At 33.2% G+C, this 12,691-nt stretch overlaps 1 pseudogene; it reads left to right on the top strand.

Annotated features, from left to right (window-relative positions):
* LOC112096392 lies at window positions 1–12,079 on the top strand (annotated as a pseudogene).
* Window positions 12,080–12,691: the final 612 nt, after the last annotated feature.

Here is a 12,691-nt window from a genome sequence, read left to right as displayed (position 1 = left end):
ATGACTGACATAGGAGCTGAAAGTTTTTCGGAGCACGAAAATGACCAAGCCTTGCAAAATCTTCATGAACAACTTAGGACCTTTAGAGACTTCATGCATCCTACTAGAACAGGGTCACCATCATGCATAGTTTTCCCTCCTGATGCATTACGTTTTAATTTCAAACCTGGTATCATTCAACTTCTTCCTACTTTTCATGGTTTTGAGTATAAAAATCCATATTTGCATTTAAGGGAATTTGAGGAAGTCTGTAACACATGTACTGATCAAAATTGTAGCATGAATATAATCAGGCTTAAGTTTTTTCCTTTCTCACTTAAGGATAAAGCTAAAACTTGGCTACAAAATCTTAGGTCAGAATCCATCAGAACTTAGGATGAAATGCAAGCACCATTTTTGAAAAAATTCTTCCCACCCCACAGAACAAATTCTTTCAAAAGACAAATCACCACTTTCACTCAAAAACTAGGAGAAACTCTCTACCAATGTTAGGATAGGTTTAAAGAACTACTTAACATTTGCCCACATCACGGTTTTGAAACATGGAGATTAATGTCTTATTTTTACAAGGGATTAACATCTCAAGGTAGACAAGTTGTTGAAATGATGTGTGATGGTGAGTTTAGGGATAAAAGTCCTGAAGATGCATTAGATTATCTTGACTATATAGCAGAAAATGCACAACACTGGGATACAGTTGGGTCTTATGAGTCATCAAGTAAACCTCAGTCATCTCTATCTGGTGGAGGCATGCATAACCTTAGGGAAGACCATGATTTTCAAGCCAAAATTGCATCATTAGCTAGAAAAGTCGAAGCATTAGAGTTGAAAAAGAATGATCATATAAAGTCTGTTCAAAATATTTCATGTTATGTTTGCGATTCTACTGACCATTCTACGCAGGACTGTCCAACTTTGCCAGCTCTAAGAGAAAACTTGCATGAACAAGTAAATGTCGTTGACAATTTCAAAAGGCCAAATCCAAATCCATACTCTCAAACTTACAACTCTGGCTGGAGAAACCACCCAAATTTCAGTTGGAGAAATGACAATCATGCACAACCTTCACAACCAGTTCCTCCACGTCAAAATTTTCAAAACTCCCAGAGTTACCCACCATATGTCCCACCACCAAGAAAAACTCTGGAAGACACATTGCATTCGTTTATTGAAAAACAAGAGTCAATCAATAACCAAACGATGCAAACCTTAACCAATTTGACAGAAACTATCTCCAAACTTACATATGCTCTGACCATACATGAAAAAGGAAAGTTTCCTGCTCAACCTGAACTAAACCCCAAGAGTCAGCAACATCCTCAAATGGGAAATTCAGGAAACCAAAATATGAGTCAAGTCAAATCGGTTATAACCCTTCGTGGTGGTAAAGTGGTCGAAAAACACATTGTGGACTCTCGTGAAACTAGTAAAGATTCAATTTCAGAAAATAGGGAAGAGTCTATCGAACCTTTAACCCATGAAGAAATAACCAACTCTCCTCCTGTACCCCCATTTCTTCAAGCACTAATCAAGCCAAAGAAATCAAACCACAGTCCAGAAATTTATGAAGTTTTTAAACAAGTTAAGGTCAGCATTCCTCTGCTGGATGTCATTAAACAGGTGCCTTCTTATGCTAAATTTCTAAAAAATCTGTGCACGGTGAAAAGGAAACATAAGGTGTAAAAGAGAGCTTTTCTAGCAGAACAGGTAAGTTCTATTCTCTCAACCAATAGTGCTTTGAAATACAAGGATCCTGGTTGTCCAACTATTTCTTGCACTATTGGGGATCATAAAATTGGACATGCTTTACTTGATCTTGGTGCCAGTGTTAATTTGCTTCCTTACTCAGTGTACCAACAACTTAATCTTGGTGAGTTTAAACCAACTTCTACCACTCTTTTACTTACTGATAGATCGATTAAGGTTCCAAAATGAATAATTAAAGATGTATTAGTCCAGGTCGATAAATTCATATATCCTGTGGATTTTGTTATTCTGGAAACGGAACCAATTGCTAATGAATGCAAACAAATTCCTGTTATTTTAGGTCGACCATTTTTAGCTACTGCTAATGCTTTGATAAATTGCAGGAATGGATTAATGAATTTATCTTTCGGCAACATGACACTGGAACTCAATGTGTTCAACATGTGTAAACAACCTCACCACCAAGAAGATGATGATAATGAGAATGAGGAAATTGATCTCATCGAGCCAATCATTGAGGAACACATTCAGGATGAGAATTTTACAAACTCTGATGAAATTTATTTTGCTGATTCTTTTGAATCAAGTAAAGAATTAGATTGTGATACTGCTAACACATGCCCTACACTTGATTCTATGCAAGTACCTATAGGTGACGATGACCAATCGAACTTTGAAGACACGGTGCAACCTGAAGAACCAAACAAAGAGGAAGCACCAGAGCTCGAATTAAAGCCCTTACCAGAAAAATTGAAGTATGCCTATCTTGGAGAGCAGCAGACATATCCGGTGGTAATTTCTTCTTAACTCACGCATGATCAAGAAGGTAAGTTGTTATCTGTACTGAAAAGGCATAAAACTACATTTGGTTGGACTTTAAAAGACATAAAAGGCATTAATCCTTTAATTTGCACACACCGAATACACTTAGAGGAAAATGCCAAAACAACCCATCAACCACAAAGAAGACTAAACCCTCATATAAAAGAAGTGGTAAAGAATGAGGTCCTTAAATTACTAGATGTAGGAATTATCTACCCTATCTCTGATAGTAAATAGGTAAGTCCAACTCAAGTAGTACTAAAGAAATCTGGAATAACTATTGTAAAAAATGAAAAAGGTGAACCAATCCCAACACGAATTCCATCTAGTTGGCGCATGTGCATTGATTTAGAAAATTAAATGATGCCACTAGAAAAGATCATTTTCCCCTTCCATTTCTAGACCAAATTCTCGAAAAAGTAGCTGGACATCCCTACTACTATTTTCCTGATGGCTACTCTGGTTATTATCAAATCCCTATAGCCTTAGAAGGCCAGGAAAAGACCACATTCACATGCCCATTTGGAACATTTGCATTTAGGAGAATGCCCTTTGGACTTTGTAATGCTCCTGCAACATTTCAAAGGTGCATGCTAAGCATTTTTAGTGACATGGTTGAAAATTATCTAGAGGTTTTTATGGATGATTTAACTGTATTTGGTAATTCTTTTGATACATGTCTTAATAATCTAGAAAACGTTTTGAAAAGGTGCAAAGAAAAAGGACTAGTTTTAAATTGGGAAAAATGCCATTTCATGACCACTTCTGGAATTGTCTTAGGCCATATTGTGTCTTCAAAAGGAATCGAAGTTGATAAAGCCAAAGTTAAAGTCATTTCGAAATTACCCTCACCAAAGACAATTAGAGAAGTCCGTTATTTTTTAGGACATGCAGGATTTTATAGGAGGTTTATAAAAGACTTTAGTGCCTTATCTAGACCAATTTCTAACCTCCTAATAAAAGACACACAATTTGAATGGACTAATGATTGTCAACAAGCTTTTAAAAAAATAACTACCCTTTTGACATCAGCCCCAATAATGCAACCCCCTGATTGGTCTTTGCCTTTTGAGCTAATGTGTGATGTTAGTGATTATGCCGTTGGCGCTGTTCTGGGTCAAAGAAAGGAAGGTAAGCCCTCTGTCATCTATTATGTAAGTAGAACTTTAAATAGTGCTAAAATGAATTACACTACAACTGAGAAAGAACTACTTGCTCTAATATTTGCATTGGATAAATTTCGTTCATATTTAATTGGTTCATCTACTGTTGTTTAAAAATTAAGCTAAGCAAACCACACACAATCCAAGAGGGGGGTGAATTGGGATTTTAAAAATTAAGCTAAGCAAACCACACAAAAATCCAATCTAATGCCTTAATAAATTCGAAAACAAAAAATTCAATGAAAGCACAATAATAAATGAGTAAGGGAAGAGAAAGCAAACTCAAGGATTTTTACGTGGTTCGGCAATCCCCGCCTACGTCCACGCCTCCAAGCACACCGGGCTTGAAGATTTCACTATCCAAGCCTTTCCAAGGCTTCAAACGTTTACAATTGACTTCAAGGTGTCAATAAACCTTTACAACAAGAGATTATCTCTCCAATCTCTTCACTCCAAGTGTTTCTCACACTTGTACTCTCACAATTTGATGAGAAATAAAAAATACAACAATTAATCTCTCTTTAAGAGTGGATATACAAATTCAAGAACAAAGATGATTTAATGAATGATGATTCACGAAGTTGAAGCTCAATATATGTTGTGTGCACTTATTCTTGCTTGCTTGGATTCCCAAAAATAAATTGGTTTTGAGTTTATATAGTTTGAGCTCAAAAACTAACTGTTACTAGCCGTTATACACATTCTGGGCTTATCCGGTTTGCCGTTTATGGAATCCGATAAGCCGGATTTATGTTACCGTTAAGGAAAAAATTTGAATTTTGACTAACCGGCTTGCCGGTTACGAAATTCGGTAAGCCGTTTTCGTTCTGGATACATTCTATCCAATATCCGATTTTCCGATTTTTATATCCGGTAAGCCGGATGCTACAGTAACCTACTACAGTGAAAATTTTCCCAAATTTTTAGTTTGACCCCAAAACGTTATAAAACTATAGTATGGCCCAAAACGTTATAAAACTTTGCAAATAGGTCCAATTTCAGAATTTCTAAATAATGCTTTGTTAATCCCAAAACTTTCTGAAATTATAATATAGCCAAAAATGGTATGACACTTTTCAAATAAGTCCTTTACCAAAAATTCAAGCAATACTTGTTTATTTCAAAGTTTTCAAAATTCTTTCAATTAAACCATAAACTTTGAAAAACAACCAATTTCATAAAATCATTTTTCCATTAAATAAGAAACATTTATAATGTGAAAATAATGATATATTTAAAAAGAATAAAAACAATCAATTTCATAAAATCATTTTTCCATTAAATATAAAACCTTTATAATGTAAAAATAATGATTTATTTAAAATGTATAAAAAATAATTTGAGCTTAAAAGATTAATCATTCTTAATCTTATTTGTTATCATCAAAATCAATATTATGGAAACATATATGTTAACAATCTTCCCCTTTTTGATGATGACAAACATTTTATGTATTTAAAAAATGATTCCACAAATTGCTCCCCCTAAATATAATCTTCTCTTACAATTTGCCAATTAGCTAAATTAACATATTTAAATACATGGATTTTTCTCACCCTCATCATCAAAAAGAAAAACTTAATTGGCAAAGAAAAAAGTAGCAAATTTTTATAATTTAAAAACATGTATTCTTTTCCCCCTTCATCATAAAAAAGAAAACTTAAAGGAAAAGAATAAAAATAGCAAATTTGTTACCCATGTTGTCCAAGTGGAAATTTTGAAAGAATCTCCCCCTAACAACAAGCATCACCTCAAATACAAATTTAGTAATATTACTCACAAATTATCATCATATCTCAAAATCATCAAGTACTAACCATAATCACATATCATCAAAATCATCAAAAGAATATTCAAAGTGCATATTATTCTCCTTCTTTTAACAACATTGAAATGATATATTACTTTTTCTCCCCCTTTAGACAATAAAAAAGTTCAAAATGCATATTATCCAAAATCATATTATATGCTCCCCCTAAATATATGGCCAATTTAAAATTTTAACCGAAATGATTTTATCCAAAAACATATCATATTTGTCTCCCCCTATTAATTATCAAAACCTCAATACAAGCATATTAGTAAAAAAAAAATATCCATAAGCATAAGGACATAATAGCAATATATAGATCATTAAAATCAACATATGCCATTATATGCTTAAAAATCTTGAAGTATATGTATTTCTCCCATTTCGATATTATTTAAAGCAAGTAATGCATATTCGACAATACATCAATAAAGAACAAAAAAATGCATCCATTCACCAATCATAGATCCCATAAGTTCAAACTTCCTCAAATATATGTAATCATCAAAGCATATTCTTTATCTCAAATCTTAAGCAAAACATAAGTGTATAATTGCAATATAAGATCATCAAAATCAACATAGCTATTAAGAAAAGTCATCATAATGAGCTAAAGAACAAGTGATCAAATCCATTATTACAAATGTTTATATATATTTCTAAATGATGATCTAGTAGTTACATCTTGTGATGGATCTCCTAAAATTAAGTCCTTAGAGTGAGAAGAATCATATAATTCAAAATCATAGCAAACATCCATATAATCCAAAAAAAATAGTAAATGTTGGTGTGTCCAAATACAAGTATAAAAGATTACTTGTGAGTTTTATAATGAAAATAGATTTTAAAGATGATTTTTGACACAAGAATGGATGTGGATAATTTATATGAATCAATTTGGATTGAAAACGAATGAGAATGATGGATTTTGGAATGAAAAAAAGAGAGAAGCAAACGGTTTTTAGAGAGAGTGGGAGAACCGGAATGCCGAATGAAGAAGGAGGAAGAACAGTGGAAATTACCCCCGAAATCGGACTGCCGGATTCTGCTAACCGGATTGCCGGTTGAGACCAGAAGCTTGAAACATCGAAACCGGCTTGCCGGATGAATGTAACCGAAAATCCGGTTTGATCCAGCAAGGTTCCACGCGAAACCGGCTTTCCGGTTTTGCTAACCGGTATTCCGGTTTGAGGCAGAAAGTTGCCTCTTGAATTCGGTTTTCCGGATTTTAAGAACCGGTTATCCGAATGATGACCCGAGAGTAACCAAAGCTAATCCAGTTTTCCGGATTGAAAATTCGGTTATCCGGAATTTGATTCGAAAGAAATCAATTAGAAAAAAAATGGTTTTCCGGATGAGTGGAAATGGAATATTTGCTAGCTCTTATACTTGTACTACACATACCATTTCATTTTTGGCTTTTAAAATTGATTAATTTTAAATCATTTTGAGATTTAAAACTTTTCAATAAGCCATTTAATACATGAGACATAAATGCATACAAGACCAAACATATGAAATCGTATCAAACAATGATGTCAATTTTATAAGTGAATGATGATATAACACAATTAACGACACAAGAATTCACACATATAATTCATTCATGTATATATTTTACACAATCATGAAACATATAAGCATTCAAAGATTAATAATTCAAGCATATCATTCATTTATCAAGCTTAGGCATTACATAATCATCAAAATCAAACAAAGCTATCATCTTATATATATAACCATGCATCATAATAAAGTACTCAATGTTAAACACAATGATAATTCAATCATGTAAACATACAAGTATACTTTCACAAATTCAAGCTATTATCCATTTATCATGATCCATTCAACAAAATTAATATAGCAAGAATTATTACCAAAACAATTAAATCATCTTGCCTCATCTTTTTCTCCTAGATCATGCTCAAATGATTATCCTCACAAGCTTCATCAAGGAACTCTCCATCATTCCTTGTTTGTGGTACCTACAAAAAAATATTCAAGTTGTGTGCTTTGGTACCCAAATACTCTTGGGTCCTTGAGTGTTAGATTTAGTTCCTTTCGGAACCCAAATATATTTGACTCCATAATACACATTTCTTTTAATTGGACATCTATTCTTCATATGACCATTTTGATTGTAATAATGACATACAATTTGATCATTTGTGGAGGTAGCCTTAACAAAATAATTCTTATAATATTTTTGTTTCAAGTAAGGCTTATACCCAAGTCCTCCTTTATCAAACACACATTTTTGTGAATTAAGCATGTTATCCAACATCTTTTGCCCATTGGTGAATTTCAAAACAATCTCATTCAACTCATTGCTCCTTTTCTTAAGCGTTTCATTTTCATTTATTAATTCATCAACATGTGATTTCTCATGCTCATACGAAGTACTTTGTTTACATGTGAATGATGCAATTCTATCATGCAGCATTTTATTATCTAACTCTAGTCCTTTAATCTTTTCATTTAATGAATCATTGCATTTTTGTAAAGCATCCTTTTCATTTTTCAAGTTATCTATATGTGATTCTAGATGCTCATGTGAAGTGCTAAGTTTCTCATTTGATAATGCAACTCTATCATGCAATGTTTTATTCTCTAATTCTAGGCATGTAATCTTTGCACATAGAGATTCATTTTCATTTTTGAGCTCTACCATTTTCTTTTTAAGACATGCATTCTTTTTACCAATTTTTATCCAATTATCATGCAATTCTTTAAAAGCATCATATAATTCATCATAAGTAAAAAGATCATTTACCTCATCAAGTTCATCATTCGATTCATCTCCAATTGCCATGAGAGCTAAATTTGTCATTTCTTGATGCTCTTCATCATCACTTGTTTCTTCATCGCTATCATCCCATGTGGCTACCATTGCTTTTTTCTTGAGCTTGTTGAGAAGAGGACATTCGGTTCTTATATGGCCAAGCTTCTTGCACTCATAACATTTGATTAATTCCTTCTTCTCCTTTCGGTTCTTGAGGTCTCTAAATTTTCTTCGCTCACCGGATTTCTTAAAAATTTTTCTGAACCTCCTAGCCAGCATATCCATTTCTTCCTCATCCAGCTCGCTTTCCTCATCACTCTCATGTTTCGAGGCTTTGAGAGCAATGTTTTTCTTCTTCTCCTCATTGCCTCTTTCGGCTGCCAAGTCTTCCTCATAAGAAATAAGAGAACCAATTAAATCATCAATAGGTAAGATATTTAAATCCTTGGCTTCCTCAATGGCAGTCCTTTTTGGTCTCCATTCCTTAGGTAGAGACCTAATAATTTTCTTAACCTTATCGCGATTTGAAAAAGTCTTTCCTAGGGCTCCTAGAGTGTTCACTATATCCATAAATCTAGTATACATAGAATACACACTCTCATTTTGTTCCATTTGGAACAATTCATATTGCTGAGTGTACCTACTAATTTTAGACTCTTTCACTTGATTTGTGCCTTCATAAACAACTTCAAGTTTGTGCCAAATTTCATTAGCACTCTCACAACTAGATACTCTATGAAATTCTTTCTTATCTAGTGCACAAAACAAGGCATTCATAGCTTTGGAATTTAGAGTAGCTTTTCTCTTTTCCAATTCATTCCATTCCCGTGAAGGTTTTGGAATATCTTCCCCGACCTCGTTTTTAGTCAAAGGCATAAATGGACCATCACAAACAATTTCCCATATTTCATAATCTAAAGCTTGTAAATAAATTCTCATCCTAGTTTTTCAATATGGGTAGTCATTACCGTCAAAGAACGGTGGTCTAATTGTGAATTGTCCTTCCCTAAAGATTGAGTCATTATGGGTTACCATAGATCTTTAACTCTAGACGGTTAAGTCTACACAAGAGCACCTCGCTCTGATACCAAATGAAATACTAACTAGGCAATCCAAGAGGGGGGTGAATTGGGATTTTAAAAATTAAGCTAAGCAAACCACACACAAATCCAATCTAGTGCCTTAATAAATTCGAAAACAATAAATTCAATGAAAGCACAATAATAAATGAGTAAGGAAAGAGAAAGCAAACTCAAGGATTTTTACGTGGTTCGGCAATCCCCGCCTACGTCCACGCCTCCAAGCACACCGGGTTTGAAGATTTCACTATCCAAGCCTTTCCAAGGCTTCAAACGTTTACAATTGACTTCAAGGTGTCAATAAACCTTACAACAAGAGATTATCTCTCCAATCTCTTCACTCCAAGTGTTTCTCACACTTGTACTCTCACAATTTGATGAGAAATGAAAAATACAACAATTAATCTCTCTTTAAGAGTGGATATACAAATTGAAGAACAAAGATGATTTAATAAATGATGATTCACGAAGTTGAAGCTCAATATATGTTGTGTGCACTTGTTCTTGCTTGCTTGGATTCCCAAAAATAAATTGGTTTTGAGTTTATATAGTGTGAGCTCAAAAACTAGCCGTTACTAGCCGTTATGCACATTCTGGGCGTATCTGGTTTGCCGTTTATGGAATTCGGTAAGCCAGATTTATGTTACCGTTAAGGTAAAAATTTGAATTTTGACTAACCGGCTTGCCGGTTACGAAATCCGGTAAGCCGTTTTCGTTATGGATACATTCTGCCCAATATTCAGTTTTTCGATTTTTATATCCGGTAAGCCGGATGCTACAGTAACCTGCTACAGTGAAAAATTTTCCAAATTTTTAGTTTGACCCCAAAACGTTATAAAATTATAGTATGACCCAAAACGTTATAAAACTTTACAAATGGGTCCAATTTCAGAATTTCTAAGTAATGCTTTGTTAATCCCAAAACTTTCTGAAATTATAATATAGCCAAAAATGATATGACACTTTTCAAATAAGTCCTTTACCAAAAATTCAAGCAATACTTGTTTATTTCAAAGTTTTCAAAATTCTTTCAATTAAACCATAAACTTTGAAAAACAACCAATTTCATAAAATCATTTTTCCATTAAATAAGAAACATTTATAATGTGAAAATAATGATTTATTTAAAAAGAATAAAAACAATAAATTTCATAAAATCATTTTTCCATTAAATATAAAACATTTATAATGTAAAAATAATGATTTATTTAAAATGTATAAAAAATAATTTGAGCTTAAAAGATTAATCATTCTTAATCTTGTTTGTTATCATCAAAATCAATATTATGGAAACATATATGTTAACAAAAATGTTGTTGCAGATCATCTTTCAAGACTTACAAATGAGTCTTCAATTGAAACAACACCCATCAATGATTCTTTCCCTGATGAATTTTTGTTTTCTATAAACAAAATGCCTTGGCATGCTAATATTGTTAATTATCTTGCAACAGGTGAAATGCCATGTAACTGGAGTTCCCAAGACAAGAAAAAATTCTTAGCAGAAGTAAAAAGCTTTTACTGGGATGAACCATACCTGTTCAAGTACTGCTCTGATCAAATTTTCCGAAGATGCATACCAGACGACGAGGTAAGTAGGATCATTCAATTTTGTCATTCTGAAGCATGCGGTGGCCATTTTTCTTCCAAAAATACAGCTGCTAAAATATTACAGTGTAGGATTTTATTGGCCAACATTATTTAAAGATTCCCATGCATTCTGTAAAATGTGTAAGAATTGTCAAATGGTAGGGTCTATTTCAAAGCGAAACATGATGCCTTTAAACCCCATCCTTATCATTGAAATATTTAATTGTAGGGGAACTGATTTTATGGGCCCTTTTCCATCATCATTTGGATTTGTATACATTTGGTTGCTGTTGATTATGTTTCAAAATGGATTGAGGCAATTGTTTGTCGGCACAATGATCACAACATTGTGATCCACTTTTTAAAAGAAAATATTTTGAGCAGATTTGGAATACCTCGAGCCATTATCAGTGATGGAGGTAAGTATTTTTGTAATAAGCCATTTGAGTCTTTAATGAAGAAATATGGAATTACATAGAAGGTTGCTACCCCTTATCACCCTCAAACAAGTGGTCAAGTTGAATTAGCAAATAGGGAGATAAAACAAATTTTAGAAAAGACAGTTAATCCAAACCGTAAAGATTGGTCTTTTCGACTAATTGATGCACTTTGGGCATATCATACTGCTTTTAGAACATCTTTAGGAATGTTACCCTATCAGCTTGTTTATGGAAAATCTTGCCATTTACCAGTAAAACTTGAGCATAAATCATTTTGGGCCATTAAAGCTTTTAATTCAAATCTTGATGATGCTGGCAATGTGCGTAAATTGCAAATAAATGAACTTGGGAAATTAAGGAATGATACATATGAGAATTCCAGAATTATTAAGGCAAGAACCAAATTTCTTCATGACAAAAGAATTTTTCGGAAAACATTTGAAATTGGTCAAAAAGTGTTGCTTTATAATTCTCGTCTTCATTTATTTCCAGGGAAGTTAAAGTCAAAGTGGAATGATCCATTTGTTGTAAAATATGTCTATCCATATGGAGCCGTAGAAATTAAGAATCCAAAGGATGGTGTCACATTTAAAGTTAATGGCCAAAGATTGAAACCATATCTGGAATACCAACCACATGAAGCAGATACTGAAATCCATTTGAGTGACCCACCAAAATTTTGATTAAGCCTTTTCATTTTAACGTTTTGTGAATTTGATTTACTGTTACTTTATCGTTTGAATTATTTGATTTTTTTTTCTTTTTCATTTTCCTTATGTCTTGAATGGAGTGCATTGCATTGTTTTAATTGTGTGTTGTTTGACAATTGTGATTTAGCTCACCAAATTTTTATACTTGTCATGAGTACCTCCATGAAAAATTTCCTTTTCTATCATCTTAAAACACTTTTTCATGTAAAATTTCACCTGATGAAATTACTCCGATTTTGTAAATTACATCCCATTTGGGATCTACAACCACCAGCGTTAGTATCTCACGTGAAAGATCTAGAAAGACAACTAAAGGAAATAGAGGATGGTATTTATAATCTGCAATTGGAACTGGATTCAATAAAAGGACGAAGGTGAGTTATATTCCTTGGCATTGGATTGGGCAACTAATGATGATGGTAGTAACTCTCGTAAAATGTGTAAATTAGATTTAACTCTCCGTCTGTAAATATTTCCAGCAGTGGACAAGTGATATCTTCTAAACTCTACTCCTTTCTTTAGACATTGAGGACAATGTCTCCTTCAGGTTGGGGGGAGGGAATGGTTGATAATTGTGGAATGTCT

The sequence above is a fragment of the Citrus clementina genome, unplaced genomic scaffold (assembly GCF_000493195.1).
Source record: "Citrus clementina cultivar Clemenules unplaced genomic scaffold, Citrus_clementina_v1.0 scaffold_8, whole genome shotgun sequence".
In the NCBI taxonomy this organism is placed as follows: domain Eukaryota; kingdom Viridiplantae; phylum Streptophyta; class Magnoliopsida; order Sapindales; family Rutaceae; genus Citrus; species Citrus x clementina.
The sequence above is the reverse complement of the archived record's forward strand: the minus strand, read 5'-3'. Positions and strand labels throughout refer to the sequence as shown.